Source organism: Clupea harengus, chromosome 17 (assembly GCF_900700415.2).
Source record: "Clupea harengus chromosome 17, Ch_v2.0.2, whole genome shotgun sequence".
Lineage (NCBI taxonomy): Eukaryota > Metazoa > Chordata > Actinopteri > Clupeiformes > Clupeidae > Clupea > Clupea harengus.
This window is the reverse complement of record NC_045168.1, coordinates 26,693,527-26,714,704: the sequence shown is the minus strand read 5'-3', so window position 1 is coordinate 26,714,704 and position 21,178 is coordinate 26,693,527. Positions and strand designations below refer to the sequence as shown.

General features: G+C 42.3%; 1 protein-coding gene across 1 annotated transcript in view; it reads right to left on the bottom strand.

The window, feature by feature from the left end:
* The window catches only part of acvr2ba (activin A receptor type 2Ba), a 50,410-nt gene extending 29,861 nt beyond the window's left edge, over positions 1-20,549 (bottom strand). Inside the window, exon 1 of the mRNA XM_012821336.3 lies at positions 20,070-20,549. The gene's annotated coding sequence lies outside the window, so the exon portion shown is untranslated. The remainder of the gene's footprint in view (positions 1-20,069) is intronic.
* Between the last annotated feature and the right edge of the window lie 629 nt (positions 20,550-21,178).

The following is a 21,178-nucleotide window of genomic DNA, read 5'->3' as shown; positions in this document are numbered from 1 at the left end:
AAAGAAATGAACTAGTCTACTTCAGCCATTTTAAGAAGGATTTTAATTAGGAATTTCAACAGCCATATAATGATTAACTTAATTAAATAACTTTACACACAACATAAATATTTCATAATTGAATTACATTCAGTCGTTTAGACTCTAATTGATAATGGCAGTTTCACACTGAACGTGTGTAATCATGGGGATGCCCTGCATGACTGGAGGATCCACACAGTAAAGCGTCGACTGAGAAGTCATAAAAGGACAGGCGCAATAGCAGCTTAATCACGAAAGAACATCCATGTGTCAATCAAAAGCAGACTGAAATTGAGAACTAATCTCAGAGAGTAACACTGTTTCTTCAGTGGCAGTGCAAACAGGTCCGTGTCTTTGAAGGGGTTTCCCCACAAAAAATAACAAATCCATCCAGGAGAAGCAACACAGGAGAAATGGCCCCTTTACACTCCACTACTCCTACCTTGCATCAGAATCTGTCCAGCAAAAAGTCAATTCAAAATTAAAACACATTTCCATCCATTTTTCAATGCACATGCAAGCTGCAATTTTAGCAGTGGGAATTACTGTTAATGTTCATCATTTTCCCCTGTATTGTCGTCCAGTTATTGCCTCAATTATGTTCATGTCCAAATGTGAATGTTCAGTGACAACAGAAGCTCAGTATGAAGCTGTTCCCAGTTCTCACTAGTCTCCCATGCCATGACCTCTTCTCACTGCTATGGAGGCTTTGGATTGGCCCACCAGGATTCCCCAGCAGCAGTGACCTGGGCGTTTGAGTGAAGGCGTGCTACAGACCATAACCAGTGACCTGGGCGTTTGAGTGAAGGCGTGCTACAGACCAGTGACCTGGGTGTTTGAGTGAAGGCGTGCTACAGACCAGTGACCTGGGCGTTTGAGTGAAGGCGTGCTACAGACCAGTGACCTGGGCGTTTGAGTGAAGGCGTGCTACAGACCATAACCAGTGACCTGGGCGTTTTAGTGAAGGCGTGCTACAGACCAGTGACCTGGGTGTTTGAGTGAAGGCGTGCTACAGACCAGTGACCTGGGCGTTTGAGTGAAGGCGTGCTACAGACCAGTGACCTGGGCGTTTGAGTTGAAGGCATGCTACAGACCATAACCAGTGACCTGGGCGTTTGAGTGAAGGCGTGCTACAGACCAGTGACCTGGGCGTTTGAGTGAAGGCATGCTACAGATCATACCCAGTGACCTGGGCGTTTGAGTGAAGGCGTGCTACAGACCAGTGACCTGGGCGTTTGAGTGAAGGCGTGCTACAGACCAGTGACCTGGGCGTTTGAGTGAAGGCGTGCTACAGACCAGTGACCTGGGCGTTTGAGTGAAGGCGTGCTACAGACCATAACGAGGCCGGTTGTTACATGGACATACGTCTCACTCGGAGGAGGATCTTCTAGCCAACCAACTCCTACACAAAGCCCACATATGTGTGTGTGTGTGTGTGTGTGTGTGTGCCAGTGTGTGTGTGTGTGCCAGTGTGTGTGTGTGTGCGCGTCAGTGTGTGTGTGCGTGCGCCAGTGTGTGTAACATGCTAGCCCGGGTGCCCTCATCTTGAAAGCACGGGGATGCCCTGAGAGTGCACAAATGCAAATTCTTTGAAGCCCCCACAGTCATGTGTGATCCCACACAAACTCATTTGCATTTCTATAGGTGTCTGACTGACCCCTGAGCCTCATACCAACAAAGACACTATGACCAGTCTCGCTTTGCACACACACACACACACACACACACACACACACACACACACACACAGACACACAGACACACAGACACACACACACACACACACACACACACACACACACACACACACACACACACACACACACACACACACACACACACACACACACTCTCTCTGAGTCCGTCTCCAACACAGTCAATGTGAATACCAATGCTTATGTGTCTGCATAAAATGATCAAGATCAATACCCATGCTTTAATCCCTGATGAAGAACTCCATCTCTGACAAATACTTCAAGGGACAAACTAAGCCCACACACACACTCTTCTGCCAAAAATTGGGTTTTCTTCTTTTGAAAGGAGAAATATGTGTGACAAGCAGACGTAAAGAGTTGCATTCTAAAATGTGCCATTTCTAATGAATGTCAGATCAAATACAGCCGGTCTATAGAACTACCTGCATCTCCAAAACAGTTGTACCTCACTTAATTATATGAAGATATGGCCTCGGTCTCTTGTTCTCGAGCGGAAGACAACAAAGAATGACCATATTCATATTTGGAACTCATTTATTGGCGGAAGACAAGGTAATAGAAACTACAAAACAATGTGTGGGGCCAAATTAGGGGGGGCGGGGGGGGGGGGGGGGGGGATTCTCACAGAGCAGACTTGTTACAGAAAGCTGGGTAAGTGGTTGAAATTCATGCTCTGGTAGGTCTGGCTGTTTGATTGTCCACACTCGTTTCTTACATGAAAGGGTACTCCCGGTCTTTTTACTCATTGTCGTGAGGCTGTGGCACTGCCAAATCACCTCCTCCACGACCACAACTGTTACCATATGCCGTGTGTGGTGTGAACACATGCAGAGACTGGCAGAGTTTATGGCGTACAAGGGAAAGCCCTCAGCCTCCAGGTTTTCCCACCAAAACACTGACAACTGGAATGCATCACAACGCCAGGAATACTGAAAACTTCAGTGTCACACACTGGGCCACAGGTACCAACTGGGCGCACGCACTAAAATCACGCTGCGCGGTATTTATGAAAAGATACTTGCCGTATTCGTTAGAATAATTGACTGTATTCGTATTGAAATACAGGCACCAAGACAGAATGATCAGTTTGATAATCGAAAAGCTTCTTTTAAACCAATACCCAAATTCATCTTACTATGACACTTACTAATGTTGTGGCGTAACGCCCTGGATGATTTATTCAATCTTTGGTAAAGCAGTGTACGGTGCAAACTGCAAAATGCAGAAGTGCGTCATCTCAGTTAAGACCACATTGTCAATATATTAATTTATCTTTCGTTTTATTTCGCACATTAGTCCGAATTTCACTTTGAACACAGATGTGGCCCAATGGCAGCTGATTCCCTAAAGAAAACCACAAGAAAATGCAGTAAGAGAATTTCAAGTTCATCCATACGCGCGCCTTCTGTGAGGAGGTTTACCTCGAAGATGTACATGCTAAACCGCACTCTTTAAGCTGCGTCTAGACCCATATAAGGATATTTGTGGGAGTGGACATGATTTTACACTGATTTGACTCCCGTTCAGATTCATGAAGAGAAGGGGAGTATGCCTTTTGGCGAACGCTGTGTTTGAACTATGACGCAAGTCTTGCGTAAACATGGTCCTTCGGCATGTTGTCCACAAATAGTGATTGTCCCTTTCTACTATTTCTGCTTGGCAATGTTTTCAAACACAAATGTCTAGCTCTTCATACCAAGAGAGAATTGAATGTTCATTGAATATTCCCCATCCCAACATGATCTCATTTCCTAGACTGGAGCACAGTGAACATCTGTTTACGTTTCGGAGAGAACAGGGGGATGACATAATGACAACACTGACATCATCAGCCCATTCAGGCGAGATCGGGAGGCCTGAGAACGTGCTGCTACGGTGCTCATTCACGAGGCCCTATGTTTTAAGCGGCAGACGCAGGGAGGGGAGGAGGAGGAGGAGGAGGGGGAGAAGAAAAATCTCCAAAAGCTCTTCAGCCCTCTTTACTCTACCACCTCCAACAACACTCTGGCAGTGGCTGGCAGGCGGCCAGCTGGATGCCAAAAAGGGTTTTTCCTTCTCTGCCGCTCCCCTTCATTCAGATGCTAACTCCAACAGAACTCTATTTATAGCCGCTGGCATGACGCCAACCGCAACTCAAACCACAGTTCAGGGAGGGGAGGGGGGGTACAATCACAATCATAATTGTAATCATTATAATGATATACAGAAGAGGGGCCGCTCAGAAGCAAAAACAATAAGATGAAATAAGTTTGGGAAATGTGGGGCCTGACTGTGCTGCCTCTGTTGGCACCTGATCTGAAGACGAGAGGCGATCCGAGGTCAGAGAGGCTCTGGGAGGCAGAAATAATAAGGCGTGCTGCAGCAAGAGGGGAAAAAAAATGGAGAGAGATAGCGCTCTTGCCATCAAAAAGTGAACACGTCGTGGATCTTAGAGACCTCATTTCACCTCCGACAGTGATTTCACATGAGGTGGAAAAGTGGGTCAAGACCATAGCCGACACATTCTGTAAGCACGTCCATTTTATGGCTTAATGTGTGTGACACTGGCAGAGACTCTCGTCGTCGTCCTCCTCCTCCTCCTCCTCCTCCTCCTCCTCCTCCACAGCAGCCAACAGAGATGCTCAAGCAAGGCGAAGGCCTCTACCACACACCACAGTTCACACACAGCCTTGACATCTTAAGTTATTTTCCATCATTCGGCTAAACGCCCCTACCTGTCAACACTAGCATTCTGCTGGGCTAAATTAAGAGGAATTAAATACAGGTGGTACTTGATCACCATAATATAGCCTACAAATGTTGGCCATGGCCACCTCCTGCCAATAGACATAAGTTGTAAAAACAAAACTCCATGGGTCTCTGCAGGCAGAGGACCACATCAAAGGCAACCCAGACTAACCATTTGGTGCCTCACCACTGCAGTTTAACACAGCAAAGTAAAAGCAGCTAATCTAAATGATAATAAAGGTGATATTTTATATCTCTGGATGTTATTTAGCCCATTATGACCTAACGCGCCCTCTCAAAAAACAACCTAAAAAAACCCTGAGGGTTTTCTGAAAAACATTCATTAAATCTTAACATCTCAGCCTCTGCAGCAGATAGAAACACTAAATAAAAAACACTTTAGGGTTTAAACATTAAGCTTTAACTGGAAATTATTGGGTTTGCCCTAAAGTTTTTTTAACATTTCTTTTAAAAATCAATACAAAAAAAATATTACAAAAAAAGAAATGCATCTCAGCTAGAAAATGTGAATGTGATTACACCACAGCAGCAGTTGGCCAGTGCATAGTGTATCCTGTACAATTGTGTAGATGCTAATGCTACCCCTAAAAAAGAAATGTTTGACTCTCCAACCACCTGTTGGATAAGAAATAGATATCGTCTAAAAAGGCGCAGGGCAATGATTCTCTAACACCAATGACCGACTGGCATTCTGCCACGCATAGGCAGACAACGAACACTTTGCCATTAAAACATTAAATCCCTCAATGTTCAAAATGAGTTAATGGTCTCGAGGCCCTTCTCCTGTGTCCCCTCATACCCAGTGTACACTTGGACATTTGTGACATAGCCAGTCGAGCTCTCGGCCATGGACCACACCTCGACACCCCATTTTGTTGGTTTGAGGGGGAGATACCACCATACCATACTCTCATGTATTGTCATCAGTATAAACCAATCACCTCATGGAGTGATTGAAATTGACTGGTAAGATAGTTGCTAACTAACACGAACAACTACGTTTGTCTTGAATTGCGCTGAATTACATTCAAGATTGTAACAATGTGTTCCTGTTCAGTTTAGCTATCTAGCTAGTTATCACTAGGTATCTAGGAGGTTGTGATATGTATAGAAGTTTTGCCAAAAAAAAAAAAAACCTTTGACTGCACATATGTATCATTTGTTTCAGCAACATACGAGTGAAGGCAGCGTGAAGGCGAGGGGTGTCATCAACGCAACGACTCGAATCGCTGTAAATTCTCCGGACAATGACTTGCTCAATTCCCACATGGGCTCAATCAGACATTAAAAGGACTTGGTACTAGGGACCTGGCAGGGTTAAGTCCGTTTAATGTCCAGTCCAACTGATTCGGACATTTTGGTTGTCATATACAGCTGCTCCGGTTATTGTCTAGATAAGTTCAGGGTGGCAGTGCATGTCTCCAAACAGCTTTAGCTTCCACACCTTGTCAGAGCGAACTCCCTGTGCTTAATTTCTACAGTTTCTGTAGTTCTGTACTCTCTTTACATTTACATTTAGACATTTAGCAGACGCTTTTATCCAAAGCGACTTACAATGTATACACATTTTACATTTTACACTGATGGCACACTGCACATCAGGAGCAATTAGGGGTTCAGTGTCTTGCTCAAGGACGCTTCGACAGGGAATCGAACTAGCAACCTAGCAACCTTTTGATTACTAAACGACTTCTCTACCTCCTGTACCACTGTCCGCACATTCATTGAGGTAAAAAGACGCAGGTAAAATACAGAAATACTTCATTCAAATATGCTACCATTGTGTGCCAGACTGCCAACTGAGTCCAACCTGCTGATTATAACCTACTGAGTTCAAATATACTGAATAAAGTCCAGCTTTTCCTTTGAGAAGAGATGAAAATGAACGTTTCTGGGCAATTGAGAACATTTTCCCTGTGGGGATCTTTTCCATGTAGTCACACACTTTGCTTAGACCCCAAAAAATAAAAATAAATAGGTTAAAAATCATCCAAAGTTTCTAGAGTATAACTTAGCACACAGCTGCTAACCGAATCCACCGAACCGCAATAGCAAACAGAAACTGTAACCATATATACTAGGCTTGCAGAATACATAGACTTAAATAATAGCTGTGATAGTACCACTATCAGGGCAGTGAGAGGTGGAGGCAATCTTCTTTCAAACCGCGAGAACAAATATCATTTGCGTTTCTACTACCGGGCCGATAGCTCGGCAGTATTACTCTAAAACCTGCCAATAGCTGCCTTGGAGTAAACGGCAGAAGCGAGTGGGAAGTTCAAGTTGAGACATTATGCAATTCAGTCTGGATACCAGGGACCTACGACCTACAACAGAATATGTTAAGGAAGGGAATACAATGGAAAAAGAAGTGACTGCGGTTTCTGTTCCTCGCTTTGCAGAATGTACAGTTAACACTCAAATAAAACGTATCCCTCGTAAGGTAAACAGAATCGTCAGACTCTGCTACTCCTTAAAACTGTCATGTAGGCTTCTGGAATAGTTTAGCCATCCGTATCACAGGTAGCCTGAAGACGTGGCTCTAACATACGCCAGCTATAGGCATAGTTCACATTAGCACATCATGGCTCCTATAGCATGATAATCATTCATTGCAATAAATTAACTTCAACAATCAAGCAGTAATTTTTATGTTAATTGATGTCATTCATTTTAGCCAGCCTTTTTTTGTATTGTATACATTGTATAAATATATTGAGATTTGATCCACCAGTGTTGTAGATCATGACATGCCCCATGTCTATAGCCTGCCAGAGTCATGTAACACAGCCAGGGCAAGTTCACATTTTGTTAATAAGTTGTGACAGACATGGCAATTTTATGTGGCTTTGAAAGTACGTGCCAACCAGCTCCAAAGATTCTCCATTTATTTATTAAGGTTATTTGGTAGCTTGAAGGTTACATTTACATTTACATTTAGTCATTTAGCAGACGCTTTTGTCCAAAGCGACGTACAAGGGAGAGTATTACTCTATTACTCTAAAACCTAAAAGGTTATTGGATATTGACTAGTTAATGTCTTATGGCGCTGAACCTCTCTTAGCTGACTTGGCTAGCCATTCAGCTCAACACCGCCTCAAGCACCAGTTAGTCCTGCTTGGCCCAAGGGTAATCAGGCGATGGGGCGACAGTGGTACAGGAGGTAGAGAAGTCGTTTAGTAATCAGAAGGTTGCTAGTTCGATTCCCTGTCGAAGCGTCCTTGAGCAAGACATTGAACCCCTAATTGCTCCTGATGTGCAGTGTGCCGTCAGTGTAAATGTAAAAAATGTGTATACATCCTTGTAAGTCGCTTTGGATAAAAGCGTCTGCTAAATGACTAAATGTAAATGTAAATGTAAATGATCGGCAGGCCAGAAGCCCCCGGCCGTAAGCCCCGAGGACGCCCACAGACGGCACGAGTAAGCCCTGGAAGTGGCAATGCAACTGGCCTTGGCACACACTAGCCCGCCCGAGTCCATATCGAGGGGTATTTATCCACACAAGTCCATATCAAGTATCAAGTATACTAAAACCGGGGAGGGGAAGGAGTTGTTCCTAGGTGTGAAAGGTGTGAACGCATATCCATACGACTGTGCCTGGCTGGCTGGCTGCTCACAATAACTATTTTCAAAGGGGAAAAAACAGAGCTGGAAAACATGTGCCGTGAAATAAAAAAAAAAAAACACAGAAATACTTCATTCAAATATGCTACCATTGTGTGCCAGACTGCCAACTGAGTCCAACCTGCTGATTATAACCTACTGAGTTCAAATATACTGAATAAAGTCCAGCTTTTCCTTTGAGAAGAGATGAAAATGAACGTTTCTGGGCAATTGAGAACATTTTCCCATGCAACCCTAGGTTGTAATGGTTTAGGGCTCATTCTAAGCAGGTGGTCAACTCTTCCCATTTCCATAACAAAAGAATGCCCTTTCTGACGTCCTCCCTCTGCCTCTGTCTACATACATCACTGAGCACATATTATTAATAGACTATTTTAACTGAAAATGTATGACAATTCGATCTAAAATGTCTACTATGTCTAGACACATATAGTTGATAAACACAGCAATAAACTCTCCCATTTCTTCATTTTACAAGATCTCCAACTTTTTTAGAGCCAAGATGTCATTGCAATATTGTGGGTGGTGATCCGATGTTTTCGTCAATTACATCATTGCCAAAGCCCAGTATTTCAAATTATTTTTAAATAGAAGTTTATAAATGATATATATATTTGATATTAATTCAAGGACACGGAGAGGGGAAGTATGGCTGTAAAACAGTGAGAACCGTATTATGTGTAAATGCATGGGAATTATTCTCTAACTTATCCTGGCTGCAAGGACATATGGATATTAGGGTGTGAAATCTAGGCTGCATGCTGTAAATCTTGAACAATAATAACAATGGCGATACATATATTGAGGTGGACTGGAGAGTCATTTTATATTGAACTACAATAAACACTTAGTCTGATAGAACACTTAATATTGTATTGCATCAACGATCTTCTCTGAATGAAGCAGGCGAGCAGTTTTGAATGTGCCCTACACATCTGCTCTGTTTTAATACCCTCAAGTTGCATATGTACAACCTGTTTCAACCCCTAACAGTCGGCATAGTTCAATAGATGGATTTTTTTGTGTGTGATAAAGAATTGTCCAACCAGTTGAGAAACTATACAATGACATGGCCCCTTAGAATCTATCAAAAGCATCCCAAGGCTTCACAGAGAATGACCCTTCTGGGATCTGCTAATACTAACTCAGTTATGCCATTAATTGTCGAAGACAGAAGGCCTGTCGCGTTCGCCCTGAATTTCAAAGCAAAGTGGATCAGAGCAGAAAATGGCGTGGTCAAAAGGAGGGCCCTGTGACGGACCGCGACAGCTGGGGATCGAGACAGAGACGGAGAGAGGTCACCAGAGGGGCCTGGGAGTCACGATTAAACACCGCATACCTCCATCTGGAGACGGGAGAATGAGGAAACGAGACAAGCATCTGCCAAATCTCCATCTCAAAACCCCCAAGTCCGAGCAGAAGGGAGGCCGCATGAATAATGGGCGCTGCACAGACGCAGGAGCACACCCAGTCTGCAGCCTGCTCAAAGGTCTGTCTCTTTCAGGAGGCAACCTGGGACACACGGCCTATGATGGAGCTCCCCAAATGGGCTCCCACAGTCAGCCTGATTAAGGATTCCTCCATTTTCAATTGCAAATGTAACAATATTCAAGCAGGCAAAATAAATCACCCTTTCCCACCACCCAGTCTCTAATGTATGCAAGATTTAGTTTTATTCAGCAATGCTATCTACACATATTTGAGCTGTTAAATTTGTCTAAAGATGCATTCATTTTAAAAGCCAAATGAACGTATACTAATACAGGAGTGGAAGAGTTACTTAGTAGAAACCAATTTCTTCATAATTGAAGACGAACCCTTCCACGTCTTATGTTATTGTAACAACACCACTTAATCTCAATTTAGTTCCATACTGCTCCTTTGCAACGGTCTTTTTTGCCACCTCTACCCCACTCCAAGCCTGTGTTTACAGCATGCATTTGATTTGAGGGTCTAATGGGGTTTGCAACAGTGGCACCTTTGTTCTCTCCCTTCTGCCCCTTTGCAAAGGGAAAAACAAAAACATGTGGATCACAGGGAGATGGTGTCAATACCCCCTACACGCTCAGAAAGGGGGGAAAAAAAGCTTCCCTGGGCCCTCCCACCTGCACCCTGCCCCCACTGCAGGCCACAGCATGGGGCCAGGGCTCAACAAACAGACCTTTGCTGCCTGACATATCTCAGCACAGACGGAGGGACACAAAAGCAAAATGGGGGCCTCCGCAGGGGCAGGGCCTGCTTCACCAGACAGGGGCCTCCACAGGGACACACTCAGGGGGGCGGCCCAACCCCCAACTCTGCCTTCCTTCCTTCTTTTCTCACAACTCTCTCAGAAACAGGAATATGCTGCTGTGACGGACGTGGACAAGGTCACACACACACACATATACACAGACACAAACACACACACACACACACACACACACACACACACACACACACACACACACACACACACACACACACACACACGGACTGTGCAAGAACATCAGACACATGGTGGATACCATCTCAGGCAAAATAACTGACAGAAATCACATTTGACACCGTAAAAAACACCACAATGGCACCATATCTAAAAATAAAAATCAAATCAACTACAAACGCCACCGAGGTTATATTACAAAAACTGACATCATCCCTTTTCCCTCAGCTTTTCTGTAGGTTGCCTCTGACCCTTACTCAAACCATTGTGAATGCTAAAGCTAAAAAAAACTAAACGCAAATTAAATTAAAAAAATACAAAAAAATGGTCATCCATGATGGATAGTGTTCATGTATGAGTTCATGCCTGTGTCTGTTAGGGCCTTCATAAGCTGCTGCAGACTCCTGTGTAACACAACATGACTGTAGGCTCCTGCTACAACTGTTTAACAAACCGCAAGAATTTGTCACACATTATCTGCTCTGCAAGGCTGAGGGGGAAAAATAGTTCCACATGAGCTCGACACATGCATAGCTAATCCCATCCCTCCACATGTTCATGAGGACTTTGAGTGCTCGGTATGATGTACGACGCGGCCCACGCCAGATAAGGCCCGCGGAAAATATCATTGTTTATGCACCGCATTCCACCCGTGCAGCTTTGCCCTGATAAGCGTTATCGAGAGAGGTAAACAAACGCCAGGACGAGAACAATGTGCCGTATGAACAGCACGCGACCAAGCGGGAATGTTCGCAATCTTCCAGCGCACTTCAAACACTGCAGTTCAGCACACAAACAATTAACCAAGGAGTTAGCAAGCAAGCCAGTGATCCATTTCTAATCACTTTTGAGATTCCCAGAAAACTTGGGACCAAAGACTGTGAGAGCTTTAGAGATGACTGATCTGGCTGATAAAAATGGTTTTAGACACTGAACAATTCACTGAAATAACAAACCCGTTGAAAAGGAGTAAGTATAATTTGTGTGTCAGTCATATTTTTCATGGAAAAGAGATCCATATTTAAATCTATCTTCTAAGGAGATTGAGTAATTGTAGTGTGAAGCTTTAATAAACACATATGGCCTCATGGGAATGGGACAAACACTACTTCTGATGACGGCAACATCAGTCATCGAGAAACCTGTGAAAACAGGATGCTGCTCGTTCCTCCGGCAGTCAATCCTAACAGAATACACCACAGGAACAGAAGCCTTTCAGGATTAGATTCAGACTTTACATGTCATTTGCCTCAAACCCAAAGCAAAATCAAACTGAACTTGTTGACAGATAGCGTGCAGACAGTGATGAAGCGCAACGTCAAAAATAAAACCATGCAGCCAGCTTAGTTCATCCACGTGTTGTAATGACACAAAAGCCCTGTCAGAAAGTTGCATCGCCAGAGAAGATGTATGATTTCTATACTGTACGGGAATAGCGCAATGCCACGCGTTTCAATGGTCCAGTTTTATGATAAATTCAGGGCTGGGCTGGGCTCTAAGTGCCTCGAGACAATTTTATTGTTTTATAAATAAAACTGAATTGAATTCAATCTTCCCTTTTCGATAACAACCACATGCTGTTACTATCGTTTCACATGGGAAAAGTTTATAATCTGTTATCCTATAAGTCATTGTAAGTTAAAGTATGATTACTGAAATTAGGCCTGGGCGAAAAAAACCATAGCGATAGATATCGTGATGGACACTTCCTAGATAGCAATAAGAAAATTGTTAGATAAAAGTTTAGAGGTAAGGCTGGTTAAAAGTTTAGCTGGTTAAATGCAAAGTCGTAAGAAAAGCGTTCAGTAGCATGAACAAACTCAGCGCCGCTGATCCACCAATAAAATATAAATATACTCTGAAATATTTGACTCTTTGACTCTATATTCAGGAGTAGTATTTTTGCCCAAATATTGTTAGTATAGCAAAAGGGGTTTCACCATTACAACCAAACAGTGGTTATTAACAATTAACCTACCATTTCCAAATCAATTCCTTTCTCCACTGACATTTCCTTCTTCACAAGCAGCCATGTTTCCCCAATAAATAAACCTCGTTACAGCTCATTCATTCATTCTCATTATATAAAGTTTAAACAAGCACCAAACACATGTGTCCGCTTTTCTGCGCAAGCCGCAAGGACATTATGTTGGAATGTGGACCATTTTGATCTCAACTTATCATATTAGCTCATGTTTTAGATGTGGGTTTTCAGGGATCTGCAACACATTAGGACGGAAGCCAAACGAGTAAATGGCAGATTAATGGATTCCACATTGGTCCACATTCAGGACTGAAGTCAATTACGGTCAATGAGCGGCTCAGTTGGATACACTACTTCCTGTGTTTGCCTAGCATTTCACGTTAAAGCGCTAGGTCTCAGCAGCTTGAAAACGACAAACACAAAAGGGGGAAAACTCAAAAGGCAACACAGGACATCATCTACAGATACGTCCTTTTACTTCAGATGGTTGGAACCATGTCATTCATCAGGGGGTAGTAAGCACTTACTGATTAAACAATGGACAGGGGTTATGCAACTAGCATGATTTCACAGAAAGCAAATGATAAGAATGTGCCTGGAAGATAGAACATTTTTCCAAATGAATTCTCCTGTTCTTTTGGCACACCACCACACGTCCCAGGGCCCCTCTCATTATCTCCACTGTTTACTTCTAAATAATTAAGTGCATAATTAGCAGATTACATTATCCCTCGTATTATCCCATGTATCCCTTGTGGCGTCGATACATAGAACTACACAAACACAGCTTCTACCTTTTTGAATGTGCAGCAGAATTTTACAAATCAGTGGCTTTTTTGCAAAACGTTGCATGGTCCATTTATCAATTCCCAGGCCTAAAAATAAAGCAGTCATTCACAATGCCATATTTTACTCACATCAGTGTACTAATGAAGAAACACACAGCTGTAGCTTTTACAGCTATTTAACTTATCTTAGTAAAAAAAACACACACGCACACACACACACACACACAACCACACAACCACACACACACACACACACACCCTCTGTAGTTATATGGCAACAAGGCATAGATGACAAAGAAAATGGGGCTTTTCAGTGTAGGAGACTATGTCCAGGCACGTCATTACACACACATTCTAGGGATTCTAGGGACACACACACACACACACACATATGAGATTCTAGGGACACTGAGGCAACAGGTCCTTTGTGTTCCGAGACGAAAACACCAATAGGTACTGGATTCATAACATCAATAGGTACTGGATTCATAACATCAATAGGTACTGGATTCATAACATCAATAGGTACTGGAGGCATAACAGCATTTACACATCTCATATAATCCCACCAAATGGAACTCTTCAAGTCTATTCAGTCTAGTGTTTTAACCACAAAGCCAACCCCATTTGACCAAAAATCTGAGAGCTTCAAAAAACAGTAACCTAATTAGAACAATTGGGGAAAGGTTGTGTAAATATACTTAAGGCAAATAATGTCTTAAATATTTATTTCAGAACTGACCTCTAGTAAAAAACAGCTGTGATCTGCCCAGAGGACTAATAGAAATGACTGGGCAAAATGCCCAGTTATCTCAAATACCAAGCAACTAATCCAATCAATTGAACAATCGGAAAAATGAAACACTGAAATATATTCATAATTAAGGGCATTTATAATAAATATCTGTTTAGTCACTACACTACTTTCCAATGGAAATTCTGAGTAGTACTTCAGGGTTTTCGAGGTTACAAAAGACAACATGAAACCCCTCAAGACCTCCATGCACAACATCCTTTCAATCCAATCTATTCAATTAGTCAGTAACTACAACAACGTCCACATTTACATGTACACCAGAAACATGGTTTTACCATAAGTGATGTAAGCAACGTGCTTGTTGATGCTATTATTTTTCTGAATAACTATAGTTGGGGTGAAATGCATCTTTTGTACATTACTTAGGGCATGTATACACTAAAGGTCATTTTTTTTAAACTTTGTGTGCCGTGTTTGTGGAGTTACACATGCAATGTTGTGTGTACACTTAGCTATGCCAAGTTCAACAACAGAGAACTTTCACAGCTTTGCCTGATGGACAGAATGTGCATGGAAGATTGGCTGCAATGGCACATCAACATAGACGTCAAATACAAGAAGGTGAATTTGACAAGTCACTGAGTATTTATTTATTGTTACACCAGGTTCTATTGCTCGTAGCTTGACTATTCTCTCCCTTGTACGTCGCTTTGGACAAAAGCGTCTGCTAAATGACTAAATGTAAATGTAATGCACTGAGAACAAGCACACGAACACTGCTCAGAATTCTCTGTTACATTTGGAAGACAGACGTTAGAGCCATAACACTCACTGGAGATACTCATACGAAATGTCTCTTAACACCCTATAAAGAATCATTCTGATAAGACTTCAGAGGGGCAAGAAGCTAGGAGCGCTAATGCTCCTGATCGATGTTTAGCCATCGAGACACTGATAGTTCATGCCCCAAATATTGGCCATTGTTGTAGTGATGTGATCAAACTTATTTGAATTTATGCTAACAGTCACAATTCTTGCAAGAGTACATGTTTGTGTACCTTCAACATCGTTGTTCTGTTGTGCATGCTAGCAACCAAAAGTGATAAGCTTGTTTGTTTATATCTGAGCGAAACCAGTTCTTCTAGATTCCTTTTTAATACTAGCGGGCACAGGCTACCATCATCTCCTGTGCATACTGACCACCATGACCACTGACCTGCCAATCGTTTTTAACGAAAGGCAGGAGGCAGATGAAGTGGCGTACGAGCCGCGTTAGAGCCGCGTCAGAGCCACGTCAGAGTTAGAGCCGCGTCAGAGTTAGAGCCCATATGCTTCTCTGACCTGATATGCATTGAGCCCCAGTGACCACTGACCAGACCTATGACATCACAATCTCAGGAAACCAAAGTGGCAGTTTAATAAATGGCCACTATGCATTCAAATCCAAGCGGCCAAAACCACTGCACATCCTTTCAGTCGCTCTGAACTCATAAACATGTAAACAGGATTATTAAAATTTGGTTGACACAATATAAAAATCTCACAGTCACGCGTGAGTCCATTTATCAGCACTTTCATTTCTGTGAAGATATTAATGCACCCAATGCTGAAGGAAAAGGGATAAAGTCAGCCCTACAAATTTGCAACGGGGACAATACCTTCATGTTAAATAACACGACACACTGCAACCTGTGCCATCATCCAATCATCTAATATCCAGCCCTCCATCGAACATGTCAAAACAGTGTGCCTTCAGATTTGAGCTACCATGGTCTCAAATTGCGTAAGGTAAGCCCTGGTTATACAGACGCGGGGCGACAGTGGTACAGGAGGTGAAGAAGTCGTTTAGTAATCAGAAGGTTGCTAGTTCGATTCCCTGTCGAAGCGTCCTTGAGCAAGACACTGAACCCCTAATTGCTCCTGATGTGCAGTGTGCCATCAGTGTAAATGTAAAATGTGTATACATTGTAAGTCGCACATATGTAAGTCGCTTTGGATAAATGTAACAGACTGGGTAAGGACTTGCTATTATTTCTTATATTAGCAGTGCTCTGTCAATCAGAAAAATGGTTTGTGGGAAACCTATTAGGCTGATATTTTTAACCTGCATGTGTATGTGCACTTTCAAATCGGCACATAACACATAATTCCAACCTTTAAATCAAAACAGCAAACAAAAGAAATGGATGATATGAAATACTCTAATGACTTAAATGGCTTTAATACACTATTACATTTGTGGGGCTAATAAAACTAAGACAATTAAGTATCTTCCAGATGATTACATCTTTGCAAAGTCATCAAAGGAGTTGTTTTTATATAGCACATAAGGGCCGACATGCTGGACCTCATATTTAGTCATGAGGCCAGGGACAATAGCACTGGTGTTCTGATCAGCAGCGAAAAAAATAGAAAGACAAAATCAGACAAATGTACACAAAGGCAGTCATTTTAAATCAAAGAGACTTTCATCGTGTCAAGGGGGTATTGCCATTCTGAAAGAGGATCTGATGTGTGTTATTGCTATGGGCTTTCAAACAGACACCAATCCGGTTTTGTAGGCAAGAGCTTGCTTCTCCTGTCCAAAGCCACTGGAACACACAACATGTGTAACTCTGAAGCAACTGGGTCATGAATTTTCAAACTGTACACATATTTGATCCATGGCAGGGGAAAAAATACACACTGTCTCTTTAAATTCCTGTTCTTGGCTAGAGGCAACCCATCCCCCATCTCCCACAGTGCCACCCCTCTCCCTTGCTCCCTCTCCCTCTCCCTTCCCCTCCCCCATCCCAGCCCATGCACCACAGCATTTAACTGAGACAAAACGCACATAAACATATGTATATTACATCACACAAACACTGTTTGTGTGCTTTAAAAACCCGTGGCGCTTCTAACTGCTGAAGTCATCTAAAGAAGTGGCTAATTCTGTACAGAGATCAACCCATCCTTAGTGCTCCTCCCCTCCCCTCCCCCACTCCCACTACACCATGTGGCCAAACCTTTGAAAATCCACACACACACACACACACACACACACACACACACACACACACACACACACACACACACACACTTTATACAATGCAAATGATTTAGTTCTTGTTAAATGAAACCGGTGCAGCAGCAACCGCATTCCAAACCCAGATCCAATCTCGCACACATTCACACATACCCACTCGTACACATATTAACATGCAACACATTCGTGGATATGTTGGCATGGTTAGTTCGCGCACACACATAGGGAGGGGGGGGGTGGGGGGGGGGGCGGGGGGGGGTGAGGGAGAAGCAGCCCCTGCCTTGCCTGATGCCAGGCAGTCAAAAGGAATTTGGGGACAAACACACGAGTCTCTCTCCCACTTTTCTAACAGATCCTTAAGACAAAAAAAAAATACCTGACACAGCTGAGAAGCCGATACCTCAGTGATCAGAAAGCAAGACAAAGCAGCAAAAGAGTAGTATAGGAATCTTTTGTTTCCGCCTGTCTTGAGAATGGCACACAAGCCTTGCCTGTCTTTTTTTACAACCCTGACTGGACTGCTGGAGGCCACAGAGGATGGAATGCACTCAGTGAAGACCATTACACAATAGAGACGGCAGCCAAAACATCAACGTTTATGGGCCCCCTCACAGCATTGCAAAAGCATTTACAATTTTGGCATCAATGATCTGAGTATTGGGGAGGGTGGCGTATAGGGAGCAGTTCTGTTTTTATTGCAAGCGCAGCCTCCACAATTGAAAGCCTGTTCTGTACAAGAAGAATTCTAGTGCCATGACACAAAAGTAACTATGCAAGCGGGGTTATATCCATCATCGTTATGAGGTTGATGGGTTGACCTAGACTGAAAACAGTGGCTATGAAGATTTAAATCATTCAAACTTATTTCAAATGTCAGGCATGGACGTGACTATCTAAAACCAGGAGCTCAAGCTCAAATAGCTTAAATTGGGAAAATATATATTTCAACCCCCATGTAACAGGGTTGAGACCTCTAACAAAGTAATCAGAACATCAAAACACAGGCAGTCAGATTATTATTTGAGTTAATGTTTAAAAATACCGATAAATGCTGATCTTATGAATGGAATACAAAATGCAAAAAAGTGGGAATCTTGGGAGGACAATTTAAGCATACAAACTGAAGTTCACAAAAAAAGTAAAATAAAATGAACAATAAAGACAAATTGTAGCTGTGCAAAACATTGATGTCAATGTCTACAAAGTAACATTGGAGAAACTACTCCTCTGTGACAGAGAGGTCCATGTGTAGCTCTTACAACAACTAGTCTTATCTAATAAAGGACTCATTTAGTTATTCTACAGGACTGGTGTTTTCAAACATTTTCATTCCCTGAGGCAATTACCACAGAGGACAAACATTGTTTTATATTAAAGTGCTTCAGATAAGAAGCACAACTGAGCACATATTCAGACGAGTTCACGTGATTCTGCTAATAGAAATTCGCATTCAAACGAAAAAGTGGTAACTTTCTTTCAGAATTATTTTTACTAAACCTGGGGAAGCACTACCCGTGTTGAGACACTGTTAAATAAAGTTGCTGTCGAATCAATCTTATAAAATTGAGAGGACAACAGGGTTATGGTTAAATGCATTTGTCCTGGATTCCCCTTTGGAGGCAACGGTGCAAATATCTAGAGGTTCAGCATCGAAAGGAAACCATGTCAGTTTCCCCCGCTTTAAAACACACAATGTGACATTATACCATTAGCAATCGTTTTGATGGATAATGTGGTCAGCTTCGTAAGACAGCATCCTTACGTTAATACCAATGTAACAAAAACCCAATTCTAAGAATCTGTTTATATGGGCAAAGTGAACACAAACACAAAAGAACCAGTTCTACACCCCCAGTGTACCCCTCCCCCCAAAGTCATCCAAACAAGGAGGGAACTACACAACAAAAGGGTCGCGGTGGACAAATAGCCTAAATGAATAGGCCATCTTTCGATAGTTGAATTGGTTATGTGACTCTTGTAAATATTACAAAAAAAACTACATCCCATATGCATAGCCATACAGTTGCCATTTACTTTGCCATACAGTTACAAAAATCCTGGCATTGCAACGAGATAGGGCCCTGCCTAATTTATTACAGACATTAACAACGATGAAACTGCATTTGTCACAAATTTCCTTACACTTTAGATGGATAGTGTGAATCGCCTGACTATTTAGACTTCAGAGCAATGCCATTTACCCCTAATATCAAATTGTGCAATGCATGCGAGTCCGAAAATAAACGACCGTAACAGTAATGAAAAGCTACCAGTCTCCCTTATAGGCCAATATTACCACAATCAAAACCTCGAACCGATTTGTAGCACAATATATTTTTTGTAACAGGCCACATGACCAGCACCGTGAAGACAATCTCAGGTCCGGTTTCATTCATATTTCAGCTACTAGGCACCGGGGGTGGGGAAGAGTGCTTGGATAAAATACACGATCAAATCAACCAGATCTCTCCTAGCAGCTCATTACATGTAAAAGAATACCCAATTATCCAATAAAGTGCTCCTGGATGTGTGAAGAAACTGCCAAGGACTTATTTGTATCGAAATGAGCTGGACCATACTATATTTGTAAAGCAGCAAAGTGCATTAATTTGCTGTCATATTAATGTCGCCTGGTGCTGATCTGAATCACCATACAGCCGACGTAAATCTCAATATTAAGTAATTCGTGTGCAGTTTAACAAATGATCTGGGTACTTTCGCATTAAATGGTTGCATTTCAGATCAGAGATCTCTGTCTGCGATTACTTAAGCAACGAAATCATATAGCTAAATGTAAACGTTTGACACTGCAGTCTAAAGGAAGTGAGTGGGTCTTCCTTATGTGTGTATACACACACGTATTTGGGTAATGAAGTATATTACTTCAGAGTAATATTCTGAAAGAGGTTGTATTAAGGCTAATCATTTATACGGCAGTCGCTGTGTTGTGCAAAGTAATTAACGCATAAATGTTGGGCTTACCTGCACAAAAAGTTCCCAGAAGAAGTGAAAAAGTCACCCAGGAGGCAAACATATTCCTTTATTGAAAAAAAATCGCACCGGATTTTCCACTTTGTAATCTCGTTTCCTTCGCGAACATTTAAACAAGATGATCGGTACAACACTACGAGCCAAATGACCCACGGCCTTCGATGTCCACCGCACCGAGAGTTTGCCTTGCTTTTGTGCGTACAGCCCCCAATGCAACAAAATTGCACGGGCTATAACAACTTTAGAATGTACACAAATCCATTTGGAAAAGGTCGACCTACTCCAGAATGACGAACAAAACAAAAAACTAATCAGTTCTAATTATACAGGTGTCGGATAGTCGTTCTTCGTGGTGTACGTTCACCTTTTCCTCTCTGAAACCGAGAACGGCAAGGGACAGGGTCCGAATTTGACATACAAGAAACTGAACTGAGTCCAAAATGGCTTCTGAGAGGAGAGTAAGCACAGCCAGTAGGAAAACCCGGATGTTTAAATACAAAGAGAGGAATGCAATCAAAGTAGCGAGGGGTTGGGGAAGTGCAGCAATGTCTGCACGGGTATGATCGGACGAGTAGTGAAGATATTACAATTTACAAAATTGCAAACCAATTGTCACAAATCTCGTCAGAATTAAAGGGCACCTCTCATATGACAAGAGTGTTATATCAGAAATCCGACGATCGCTTGATATATCTGAAATAAACACAGAACCAGGCAGATTGTGATAGGCTGGCGTGGTAAATGTAAATCTAAAATCAGCAAACACACTGTATCATTTGTTTAAGATCAATTCACTGATCCCATTTGAAGTGTTCAATGTTAGTTATATTTAGGCTTACAACGATATTTACCATTTTTTGCAATACAATGACAAAGTCAAACTGATACTACTAATTCTACTCAGAAACTCTTTAGTATTCGAAAATACGAATTAGTTTATAAATGGCACACTCTTAAGTATGCCATTGATTGGCAATGTTACGCAACATGTTTCTCAACAGTGGTGTAGATGAAGATAATGTCTCCTGTTTTGAGAGAGAAGACATGGAAATTCATCAGCCTATGACTGTATACATGTAGGCTACATGCTGGGATTCCTT